Source organism: Hetaerina americana, unplaced genomic scaffold (genome assembly GCF_022747635.1).
Source record: "Hetaerina americana unplaced genomic scaffold, ioHetAmer1.1.p SCAF_7, whole genome shotgun sequence".
NCBI classification, from domain to species: Eukaryota; Metazoa; Arthropoda; class Insecta; order Odonata; family Calopterygidae; genus Hetaerina; species Hetaerina americana.
In genome coordinates this window covers 77,723,067-77,734,308 of record NW_027287316.1, presented here as the reverse complement: position 1 = coordinate 77,734,308, position 11,242 = coordinate 77,723,067, and the positions used below count along the sequence as shown (strand labels likewise).

At 40.2% G+C, this 11,242-nt stretch overlaps 2 non-coding genes across 2 annotated transcripts; one reads left to right on the top strand and one right to left on the bottom strand.

Moving 5' to 3' along the window:
- Positions 1-6,716: 6,716 nt before the first annotated feature.
- Positions 6,717-6,787, bottom strand: TRNAG-GCC (transfer RNA glycine (anticodon GCC)). Its single transcript has one exon. It is a non-coding gene; the product is annotated as a tRNA-Gly (tRNA).
- Positions 6,788-9,631: 2,844 nt separating this feature from the next.
- On the top strand, positions 9,632-9,702 carry TRNAG-GCC (transfer RNA glycine (anticodon GCC)). Its single transcript has one exon. It is a non-coding gene; the product is annotated as a tRNA-Gly (tRNA).
- Positions 9,703-11,242: the final 1,540 nt, after the last annotated feature.

Below are 11,242 nucleotides of genomic sequence, written 5' to 3'. Positions count from 1 at the left end.
GGATCTCACACAACACTTACCCAATGCACGGAATCGATTGATTCAATTCGAGTCCAGCTGCAGGGAATCAAATTTTCTAGAGCGTTCATTTCTCTCATTAAAGCGACTTGGTTTGCGGCGTGAATATTGCTGAAAATCTTCCCTGGAGGTATCAAAAAGTAGGCTGGTGGAACCCCTCTTTTTTCCCCATTTGTGAATACTTTTCTTCATCCAAGGGACCAAATTGTCCTCAAAGGGGCGGACCGCGCCGAAGGAAACAATTTTATATGATTCGTATTTGACCTAACTACGTAGTGACGTAATCGGGTCACGAAAGTCGACATGTCTCTGAAACTCTGCATATAATGGATGGGTGATTCAAAAATCCACTTCCGAGTCACGAAATGGCCATGAAGTTGGTGCATTCCCACTCGTTGAAAATCCCACTCGTCGGCATGAAAAAGAATCTCATGCAAGAAATAGATGGACTGGAACTTCTAAGGGAGGATGAGGAGGAGATGGATCGCTTATTAGCTCAGTGCTAAGCCAAAAAGTCTTTTTTTTAGGATCATTAAATTTTGATTACAAAAATTAAATAGAAACAGCAACCAGGAAATCACGTTAATTCAAGCTCTGGGTAGGGAAGCATCTATCTAGTACCGGGATCAAATCCTCGTCTTCTGGGTTATCAGGCGAATACCTGGGTTACCAGCGAGATGCATTCAAGCAAAGTACGCAATACGGAACAAAAATAGGTCATCCTCAAGCAGGAGCATTTTAGTATTTTGAGTCATTAAAAAAAAATCGCTGGGATTTATTTTCTGAGGAGTGAAAAATTATTTCGTGTTAGCGTTTGGTAACAGTTGACCATTTTTTGTAAAATAAGCGTACATTGAAAACTATATGAACAGAGAGGGACGACACTGCATGCGCAGGACCGACAGGTTTAAAAAACCATTTTCTCCCTAAAAGATAAGGGATCAGAATAACTGCAAATGACAACGGCAGGGGATGAAATAAAGTAACCTATAGTAATGACATTGTTTCACGAAGCAATGTTATTGTTTCTAATATACTTCTTGTCGCTGGCAGGTTGTATTGCATGCGTAGTGAAGTATTACACCATTGATTACAGCAATGTATGTAGTTGTGCTTCACATTATCTCCATCAATTGAAATTTTCTGTATTTTTATTTGCAACTAATCCTTAAACAAAACTTGATTGATGTTCCATTCCTGGTATAAAACTACCCCCTGCCACACATCCTTGAAGGGTACAATGCTGATGTTTATATCTGTATTTCGTGTCGGTAAATACTTGTTGACCGTTTTTGTTTTAAATGCTTTCCACTGAACTTTATACGATTCTAGACGGAATCCAAAACATTTGCCAAAGATTTGTGTCGTGAAGAAATCTCGTTAAATTTCATCACATTTTCGAATCTTGTATAATTAGCTGAGACAATTGCCTCTCCTCATTGTGTGTAGATATATCTGTACATCGGTACTCTACGTAGTTAATTCCGTTTATGAAAATAAAATGCTGTTAGCCGTGCTTGGTTAATCAGACAATTTTCCCCGCTATAAAAGCAACTCGCTGAGATGTGTTCACGAGTTTTATTGTTCACTTAATTGCCATGGTTATTCAATTAACCTGTGGAGATGAGTTCAGCGCATAGATGATATTTCTGCGTAAAATTGAAGATTGGAACAGCCTTCACCGAGTGCCAAGAGAAGGTGCATCACCATCGACTTACTTCAATCTTGAAGAAATGGAGGAAACCTGATCTCGGAGATGATTCGGCACGAGGATTGAGGTAAGTAAGAGGAAAGAGGGTTTATTTACTACGTACATTGGATTGAATGCTATTTTTAGAAAGAGATCAAGAGGTAGATCTTTTAATTGAAATAATTGGTTCAAGGATATTGATTTTACGTCATATTTCCCACTTGGATGTTTTCGGCGGAGGGCACGTCGGCAAGAATGCCGAAGTGGTTGTTGTTTTACATTCCTTGTAGCCAGTTAATACTTCCGTTGAACAATGAACTTTAAACTTGCTATCCCATATTAAATATGAAGGTTTTATTAACAGTACTACATTCATATTTAATGGCGTGTAGATTTTCCATTGCAGAGAATCGGTTTCCCCAGGAGAGATAAAAAAATGTGAACAAAATGCTTATGATTACTATAAGTTAGTTTAATTTGATAACTTGCCGATAGTAGTTTGAAATGGAGTCCAAAATGGGGATTAGCACTAAATCATGCAGTTTTTTGTTGGTTTCATTGATAAAACAAAGTCAAAGAACTGCGGGAGAAGACGCGATAGAAGTTTAACGGAGTCATCCATTCATGTGCGTACATTAAAATGTAAAAATTTGAAAGAGTAAAAACCATTATCCGATCAAGGCGAAGGATTCTTTAAATCTTCAAAATCGATTTATTAAAAAAAAGTGTTTTTTGTGCAAACTTGCTGGAGTCAATCTAAAGTGGTTGATACGGTAACATATCCCTCATGCGCGTAACATCTGTGAGCAAGCAAACAAAAAATTGAGATCCATTAGACGCATAGTGCGAATAAAAATTCAAGGAACGTTGATAGAATGCTCTCCTGAAGTCCAATTTAGATCATGTATGCTAGTCTACGGAACTTGACGGAAAAATACCTCATTCGGGAAATTGAGAAGGTCCAACGCAGGGTGGTCCGTTTCGTTAAAAACAATTTCGACAATCAAAATCAAATACATTTGATTGATGCAAGGTCATTTGCACCTTTAGGGATATATGGGAAAGAAAGGGTGGAGAGAAACCCGGCGTAGGCTGTAGCATTCTCTTTTCGAAAGGCGCCAAGGGGTCTGCCGCTTAACGTCCCATCCGACGGACGGCGTACTCCCTCAAAGTTCGAGTATCTCTCTCCACAAAGCACCTCAAGTAGGGATTGGGATACCACTGAAATATATTTGTTGTCTCCAGGATTTGAACCCGGACCCTCTCGGTGGGAAGCCTGTACGTTAGCCAATGCACCATCCAGATCATTCACAATACTACGGTACTGACATCTTCTGGCTGTCAAGCCCTTACCTCTCCCCGTCGACGGACACCAACTGACCGAAATTATGTCATTGGAGCTTTCTAAAGTTTTCTTATTTTTGGCTTCAGGATTTTATTCAACTAAGGAATAAAGACTCCAAAAATAAATTTGCAACATTCCCTTAGAAGCATAATCATTGCGACTGGAATGTATATCTTCGTCTTCAATATGAGACTTATAATGAAATTAATAGAAAACTGGAGTAAGTCGATGCTATTCATCATTTAAAAAAATGGCTTATTCAGGTGGTTTGCAATGTCGGCAGAATTATATACTCGTGCTCGTACCGTTCACCCAACATTTTCAGTCTACACCGATGTATCTACGGGTAAGGAGGAGAGAAAGGTTTCCGATTTCATTAGATTGATTCACTTGAGGAATTCTTCCAGTTAAGGTAAGCTTGGGGCAGTCCATATTGTATCCTACGTATCATGCGAACTTCCTTATGTTTTCCCTACAATATTTCCTTCTTCATTTCTCCGTAATGCCGTCTTGCTGTTTAAAGAAATCCTATTCTTTTCCTTCCTCTACACCACGTGCCCAAAGTTCTACCCCCTATCACGACCTTCAACATGCCATCACCTTTCGATGTTCCATAAAACTACTTTTTCTGTCTTTTCCGGGTATCCCCCCCCCACAGCAATTTCTTCTCTCCACCAACCACATTGAAACCTTACTCTCTCCGTTCTTCTTATTTTCTCCATTCTTCGTCAAAATCACAGACCACAAGTTTTCATTTTACGCGTCAATAGTGGCAGGTACTAAGTTTTTAAAAACTTCACAATAATGCAAAATAATGTTAATTGTAATTTTCCTCAGCTATTTCGCTAATGGAACAATTGGGAATAGTGCAGCAGAATTAGAAAGGGAAAAATTTGACTGACCTTGCTTTTTGGCGACCCTTCTCCCTTCTTAGCGACGACCCTCCAAGCCTTTGATAACGGAAATCCCCGCACAACCACCGATACCGTCGCTTCTTACACAACCTCCCTCCTCCAATCCCTCCCAACTAAACTCACTCCACCAACACCTACGCACATAGATTTAGCAGAATATACGAGAGTGGCCCCAGGAATAACCTGACCAAGAGATGGCGGTAAATGCTTGAAAAATATCTCTATATTAAAAATTACCCAAACTATAAAGCATGTGATTCAAGTTTGAAGACGCTACGTTGTTTAGTATTTGTTTGGAAGCCATCAACAATGAAAGTTTTCAGTGATTTTGTGAAAATGGAGACAATTGGTCATCGTTATGTGATACAATACTTTTATTTGAAAGGCCTCAGCCCAACCAATATATAAGCTGAACTGGATTATTCTACTCTGGGTGAATCTGCTCATTCGTTTACAACAGTAAAATATTGGGAAGCAGAGTTTAAACGAGGCCGTTACGAGCTGTCAAGACGAGCATCGCATTGGTCGACCAAGTGAGGCGACGACTCCAGAAACGGTGAAGAAAATCCACAAAGTGATTGTGGATGATCATAGACTGAAAGTGCGCGAGCTAGTAGACATAGTAGGCATGTCAAAAAGTGCGGTACATTGCATATCAACTGAAAATTTGGACAAAGTTTCACAACAAGAGAGCAGAATTTTTGCCCCGTTTCATAACAATGGATGAAATATGGGTCCATTACTTCACACTCGAGAAGAGAACAATCAAAATAAAAGATTCAAAAGGGAGAACCACCTCCAGAGAAGTCGAAGACCGTTTCATCTGAAGGCAGGATCATGGCGTCGGTTTTTTGGGATGCACGAGGTATAATTTTCATTGACTATCTTGAAAAAGGAAAACCTATCAAAGGCGAGTATTACGTGAACTTATTGCAACGTTTGAGCGAATATATCAAGCAAAAGCATCCACATTTGGCTTATAAGAAAGTGTTGCTATATCAAGATACCAGCTCACAAATCCGTTACTGCATTGGCCTAAATTCATGAGTACAAGTTTGAATTACTGCCTCATGCACCCTATTCACCAAATTTAGCCCCCTCGTAATTTCGGTTCAAAAACTAGAAAAAATGGCTCGGGGATCAAATATTTTCCAACCGTGAAGAAATGATGTCGGCAGTTAATGGCTATTTTGAGGAGCAAGACAGTTCTTATTATAAAAAGGGTATCGAACTTATTGAAAATCACTGGGAAAATTGTATAGAGCTGAAAAGAGATTATGTTGAAAAATAAATTTTAAAACTATATTGTACTTGAGCTTGATACATAAGCATTGTAAGAAATTGATAGTTGTTAATTACCATTTTCTAAATTTGCACTCCAATCTACACTCATGGCCTTTCCTCAGAGACAAGAGTTTATATTCATCGCTACGCACCATGCTTGTAAAGGTTTTTACCAATTTCTTCTTCACATCTTTAATTATTATCTACTCCACCAACTATAGAAGGATCGGGATGGTGCGGTGGCCAACGTACTGGCTTTCTACCTAGAAGACCTGGGTACAAAGTCCAGAGGTGGCAGATATTTTTCATTGGTATCTGGATCCCTACTTGAGGTGCTTTGTAAAGAGCACTTCGAGTGAGTACGCCGTCCGTCAGTTGGGGTGTTAAAACTTTGGATCCCTTGGCGCCTTTCGTTAAGAGTAGGCTAATGCTGACGCCGAGTTTCACTCCACCCTTCATTCTTTCCTCTCCGTCCCGCATGGGGTAAATGACCTCAGCTGTCGGTCGCCTCCCCTAAATACTACCACTACTACTATCTACTCTAGCCATTGATTCATTGAATGCTTACAGAACTTAATCGCATGATCTTAAAGCGGAAATGATTTGGATCGAGGAATTTCGAAGGCCCACGTTATGCTGTTTGCCTCGCTCCATGGGTCACTTCGCGTTATCTGTTCCGCAGGGCAACAGCAACCCGCCTTATCAGCAGTCACTTGGAAGCCCTTGCCGATGGGTCGCCTCCTAAAGCTCTGGCTGATTGGCGTGGCTATCCGCAACTGAATGCCTGGTCAGAACTAGTTTTCACGGATAAATTAGTCATTCCTCCTAAGAAATTCGACTGACATCAAAGAAAAACACGCAAATTAAAACTGAGAGTCATAACATAGGCAATCTTATTATCTGTCAATACCGGAGTTTACTGCTGGTTTAACAACATACATTGATTCCCCGAATGATCATTCCTGTTTTTACATGACACCATGAATGCCTTCTCTAGGATGCGTGGCAGGAGGTAATTCAACATCAGGCATTCATCAACGTACATTGTTTTTCTTAAATTTTTGTTGCTATAAATAAACATATATATATATATATATATATATAGAGAGAGAGAGAGAGAGAGAGAGAGAAACAAAAATAAAAAATAAACAATTTTAGTTGATGAATGCCTATATTATATTATAATATATTATTATATTATTATATTATATATATCTATTATAGATGATTATATATATATATATATATATATATATATATATATATATATATATATATATAATCAGTCTTTCAATCTTCGGATTGGTTTACTGCAGCCCTCCATTCTGCTGTACTTAATGTCAGTTCCCTCAATCCTTGATACCTTCTGTTTTTCATAGCAAAAAGAGTGAATAGAGCAAATTGAGATACTACTTGATAAATTATGAAAACTTAGAGCAAGTATCTTGAAGCCAAAATAAAAAGTTGCATCGGCCGGGAATCGAACCCGGGCCGCCCGCGTGGCAGGCGAGCATTCTACCACTGAACCACCGATGCTCCGTGAAGTTAGTGCTCCTATTAAGTCATCAACAAAATCTCCCTTTCCCACCACTTACTCGACACCGCTCTTCTGCCAGCTCATCCGAAGGCCCGACTCCCCGCGGAGTTCAAACGGAATAAGCATTTCCGGGTCCCTCGATCACACTTTATTCTTCAGCTTTTGGGACTTCCCACGCATTTTTGCCATTCCGAAGCCAAAAATAGTATAATTTGCGATGCCTCCGGATGCATAGGAACCCTTGCCTAGACCCGCGGAGTTGGATTCCAAAATCTGTCATCACCATCAGTATATAAATCCAAGGATTGGTTTAATGCTGCCATGTCAATACCCTCAATCCAGGATACCTTCTCTGTTTTACGTCCTTCCTAATTTCTCCTATGTACATGTCTCTTGGTCTTCCTCGTGGAATCTTCCCTTCTATTTTTCCTTCCATTGTATTCCTAATCAATCTATTGCGCCTAAATGTGTGCCCAATCCATTTCTTCTTTGCCGCAGAGTTCTCTATATTGTCTTTTCCTCTTCTGCTACTTCCCCGTTACTCACTTTGTCTGCCCATTTAATCTTCAGCATTCTCCTCCAGCACCGTTTCAAAGGCTTCTATTCTTAGCTGGTCCACTTTTCCAATGTTTCAAGTCTCGAAACAATATAGCCCCATGCTCAACACCTAAGTCTTGACGAACTGCTTCCTTGTTTCAAGCCTTAGGTTCCTTGAACATAGTGTTTGTCTCTTCCTCATGGAGGCGTTCTTAGCTCGGGATATTCTTCGCTTGATGTCGGTCAAACTTCCTCCATCCCATTTTATGCTGCTGCCCAGGTAGAAGAAGTATTCAATTTGCTTTTATTCAATTTATGTATATATATATATATATATATATATATATATATATATATATATATATATATATATATATATGTGTGTGTGTGTGTGTGTGTGTGTGTGTATGTGTACACACGCACACATACTGCGGACGTGATAGTCCAGGAGAAGAGCGTAAGACTACTACATCGGAGGGCCGGGGTTCGGTTTCCGGACACCTTCAGCTTCACTCGATCTTCGTGATCTTTCGGGTTTCACGAGCCTTTAGCCTTAGTATTGGGTGAACTTTACCCTCACCAATCAAACCGACTTTCGGACTGATTACTACGAGGGTCATCCGGAAAGTAGTACCCGTTCGTGAAATAAAGACACAAAAGTAAATATTAACAAACATAAAAAATTTTATTTGAAAGAGGATACTTTAAACTACTTCTCAACATAATCTCCAAGCAAATTAAGGCATTTGTCATAACGTGTGACAAGTTTCTGTATTCCTGCTGCATAGTCCTTCGCCGCCAGCTCATTGAGATACGCGAGGGACCCATCTTGCACAAATTTTTGCATAATGCAGATGGTGTTTAACAATTTCATGAACAATTGTTCGAGAAGCATTGGGAAAATGCTCACAGATGTCATCAATTGTGACGCGCCGATCGTTCCTCACGAATTCGTCAACTGAGCTCACCAGTTGGTCTGTAATGACAGACGGTCTCTCCGAACGCTCATCGTCGTGTGTGTTCCCCCTCCCCATGTTGAAGTTGCGACACCACCGCCGAACAGACGACTCGTCCATTACATTGTCTCCATACACCTCCTTTAATTGGCGATGAATATCACATGGGCGAACGTTTCTTGCATTGAGGAATTTAATCACTGCCCTCACTTCACAACTGGCGGCGTTCTCAATTTTTTTAAACATTGTAAACAATCACAGAAACAACACAGGCAATGCTAGCGTCACGCAACTTGGCTCAGAGAAGGCAGACAAGCCACTGAAGCTATCTGACCTCGTCCAGCGGCTACTCGCGTCGTCAGCACTTTATGCGGCATGAACGGGTACTACTTTCCGGATGACCCTCGTATGTTTATGGTTTTTTGGAGCATGATTTTCAACAAAGGTGCGTGTATTACGGTGTCGAAGAAATATACGCTTTGATACTTATACTAAAGAACTGTTAGGTTATATGATCTAATAGGCTACCTACAGGGAAAAATACTTTACCCCCTGGCGTGTCCCGATACATTTATTTTAATGCCTTATTATTCTTGGGAAAAATTGCATTTTTAATGTTCATGTATCTGTTTGTTACGAACTTGATCTATATCTTGATATTTAAATGATATAATCTCTTCATTTTATTGACCTAATATCTCATACCGCAGTGTGATGGGACTGATAGTACATTCACATCTGTCGTTTAACTCCCCCCTTTTACATGGGTTGTAATAATTAGCCTTTGCTGTTTGTTTCTAATGCTCTTTAATTGGACTCTTTTGGAATGAATCGCCGGCTGCACTTTTGAGGTGGTTGCTTCTCGCAGTAGCAAAACGTCATGGCTTCGAAAGTCGAAAGGTTACCCTGTAAAGTCTTATGTATAGAATCCTAGCAACCCTGATTGGAAGCGATACCCAGGGAGTATGGCCTCCAAAATACGTTTCGCCCCAGTAACAAAGGGAAAGTCATTTATTAGTCGTGTAAAAGTACGCTAACGCCGCAAAGCCTTATATGACAACTCATTAAAGGTTAAAGTTACTGTGTGCAAAAAAGTGAAATTTTCCTGAAATCAACTCCGCCTAAGGTTTCATTTCCAAAGCGTGCCATTCATGAAATGGTTTTTTCGTGAATGGACGTAGAGATTTTATTTCCGAGAGGTCCACTCGAGCTGGTTAGCGCTCGAGTGGACTTCGCTCGATCGCCAAGCAAGACGGAGTCCCCGAGATGAGCGGGCGGAATGATGCAACTGGCGCGAATTGTAGAGCAAAATATAACAAAGTGCTAATTATAACTACCTCCTACACAACAGCATCGGTGGTTCAGTGGTAGAATGCTCGCCTGCCACGCGGGCGGCCCGGGTTCGATTCCCGGCCGATGCAATTTTTGCAAAAAAAGTTAATTGTTTTTTTCATTTAGTTAAAAATCTGAGCGTTGAAATACTTTTGAAATATGTTCCTGGGCCATCTGTATTGATTATTTCATAAAAAATATAATGCATAGTAACGTGCGCTACATATTCCCGCGGTTCTAAGACAACACTTTTTATCGAGTTCGCCTCGCGGTTTTAGGGGTAGGGCGTTGGACTACTAACAAGAGGGCCCAGGTTCAATACCCAGGCAAACCTGCACCTGCAGCTCCAACGAAGCTATGTGATTTTTCGGGTACTAGATCTACCTCGGAAACCAAAGCAGACACAGGGAAAGGAACTGGCCCCCCTTCCCTGATGTGTGAATTCCACACGCCGTATAGGGCTTAGTACTGGATGCACTATACCATCACCTATCAAACCGACCTTCGGGCTGATTACTGTGTTACTGGCTATATATATATATATATATATATATATATATATATATATATATATATATATATATATATATATATATATATATATATATATATATATATATATAGTATTATTAGGTAATCTACCGGTAAAGGTTGTTTTTGGATGGACACTCTGCACATATATATATATATATATATATATATATATATATGCAGAGGAAATGATCAAAGAGGCATGGGGAGAACTCGAGGTAGGAATGAAAGTGGGCGGGGAATTCGTAAAATCAGTTAGGTTTGCTGATGACCAAGCTTTAGTTTGTCAGCCAGCCAAGGGGCTGCAGGCATTGCAAGGTGAATTGGAAATTCAGTGCGACAGGTATGGGATGAGAATCAATATTAATAAAACAAAGGTTATGCGATTTTCTAGAAAGAAAAAGGCCAAGCTTAACATAAAAATAGGAGGGCAAAAACTAGAGCAGGTAGAACAGTTTACGTATCTCGGTAGTGTTTTGGACCAACACGGTCAAAGTAGTAGGGACGTAAGGAGAAGAATTGCGCTAGGCAAAGAGGCTTTCACAAGGAGGAGGGAGTTGATGACAGGGACTTTGAGTAAGGATGTTAAGAAAAGACTCGTAAAAACTTTGATATGGAGCGTAGCTATGTACGGTGCGGAAACGTGGTCATTGAAGCAGGAGGATAGACGTAGATTGGAGGCTTTTGAAATGTGGGTGTGGAGAAGAATGGAGAAGGTGAAATGGACAGAGAAGAAAACAAATGAGGAAGTACTTGGTATGGTGGGCGAAGAGAGGGGTTTGTTGGGAGCAATCCTATGGAGGCAGGAAAAGTGGATGAAGGGGGTGTTGACCGGCAGTGGGATGTTGAAGACTGTGATAGAGGGTAGAATGTTGGGCAAAAGAGGAAAGGGAAGGAACAGGATAGGGATGTTGGACCGGATGAAGGGAGGAAGAAAGTACTCAGAGATGAAGAGGGACCTGATATAGAGTAGGATGATGGATTTTGTGTTTTGTTAGGAGTAATAAAATATTTGTTTGGTAGTTGTGTCCATCCAAAAACCTACCTTAACCGGTAGATTAACTTAAAAAAAATATATATATATATCACCCTTTGTAA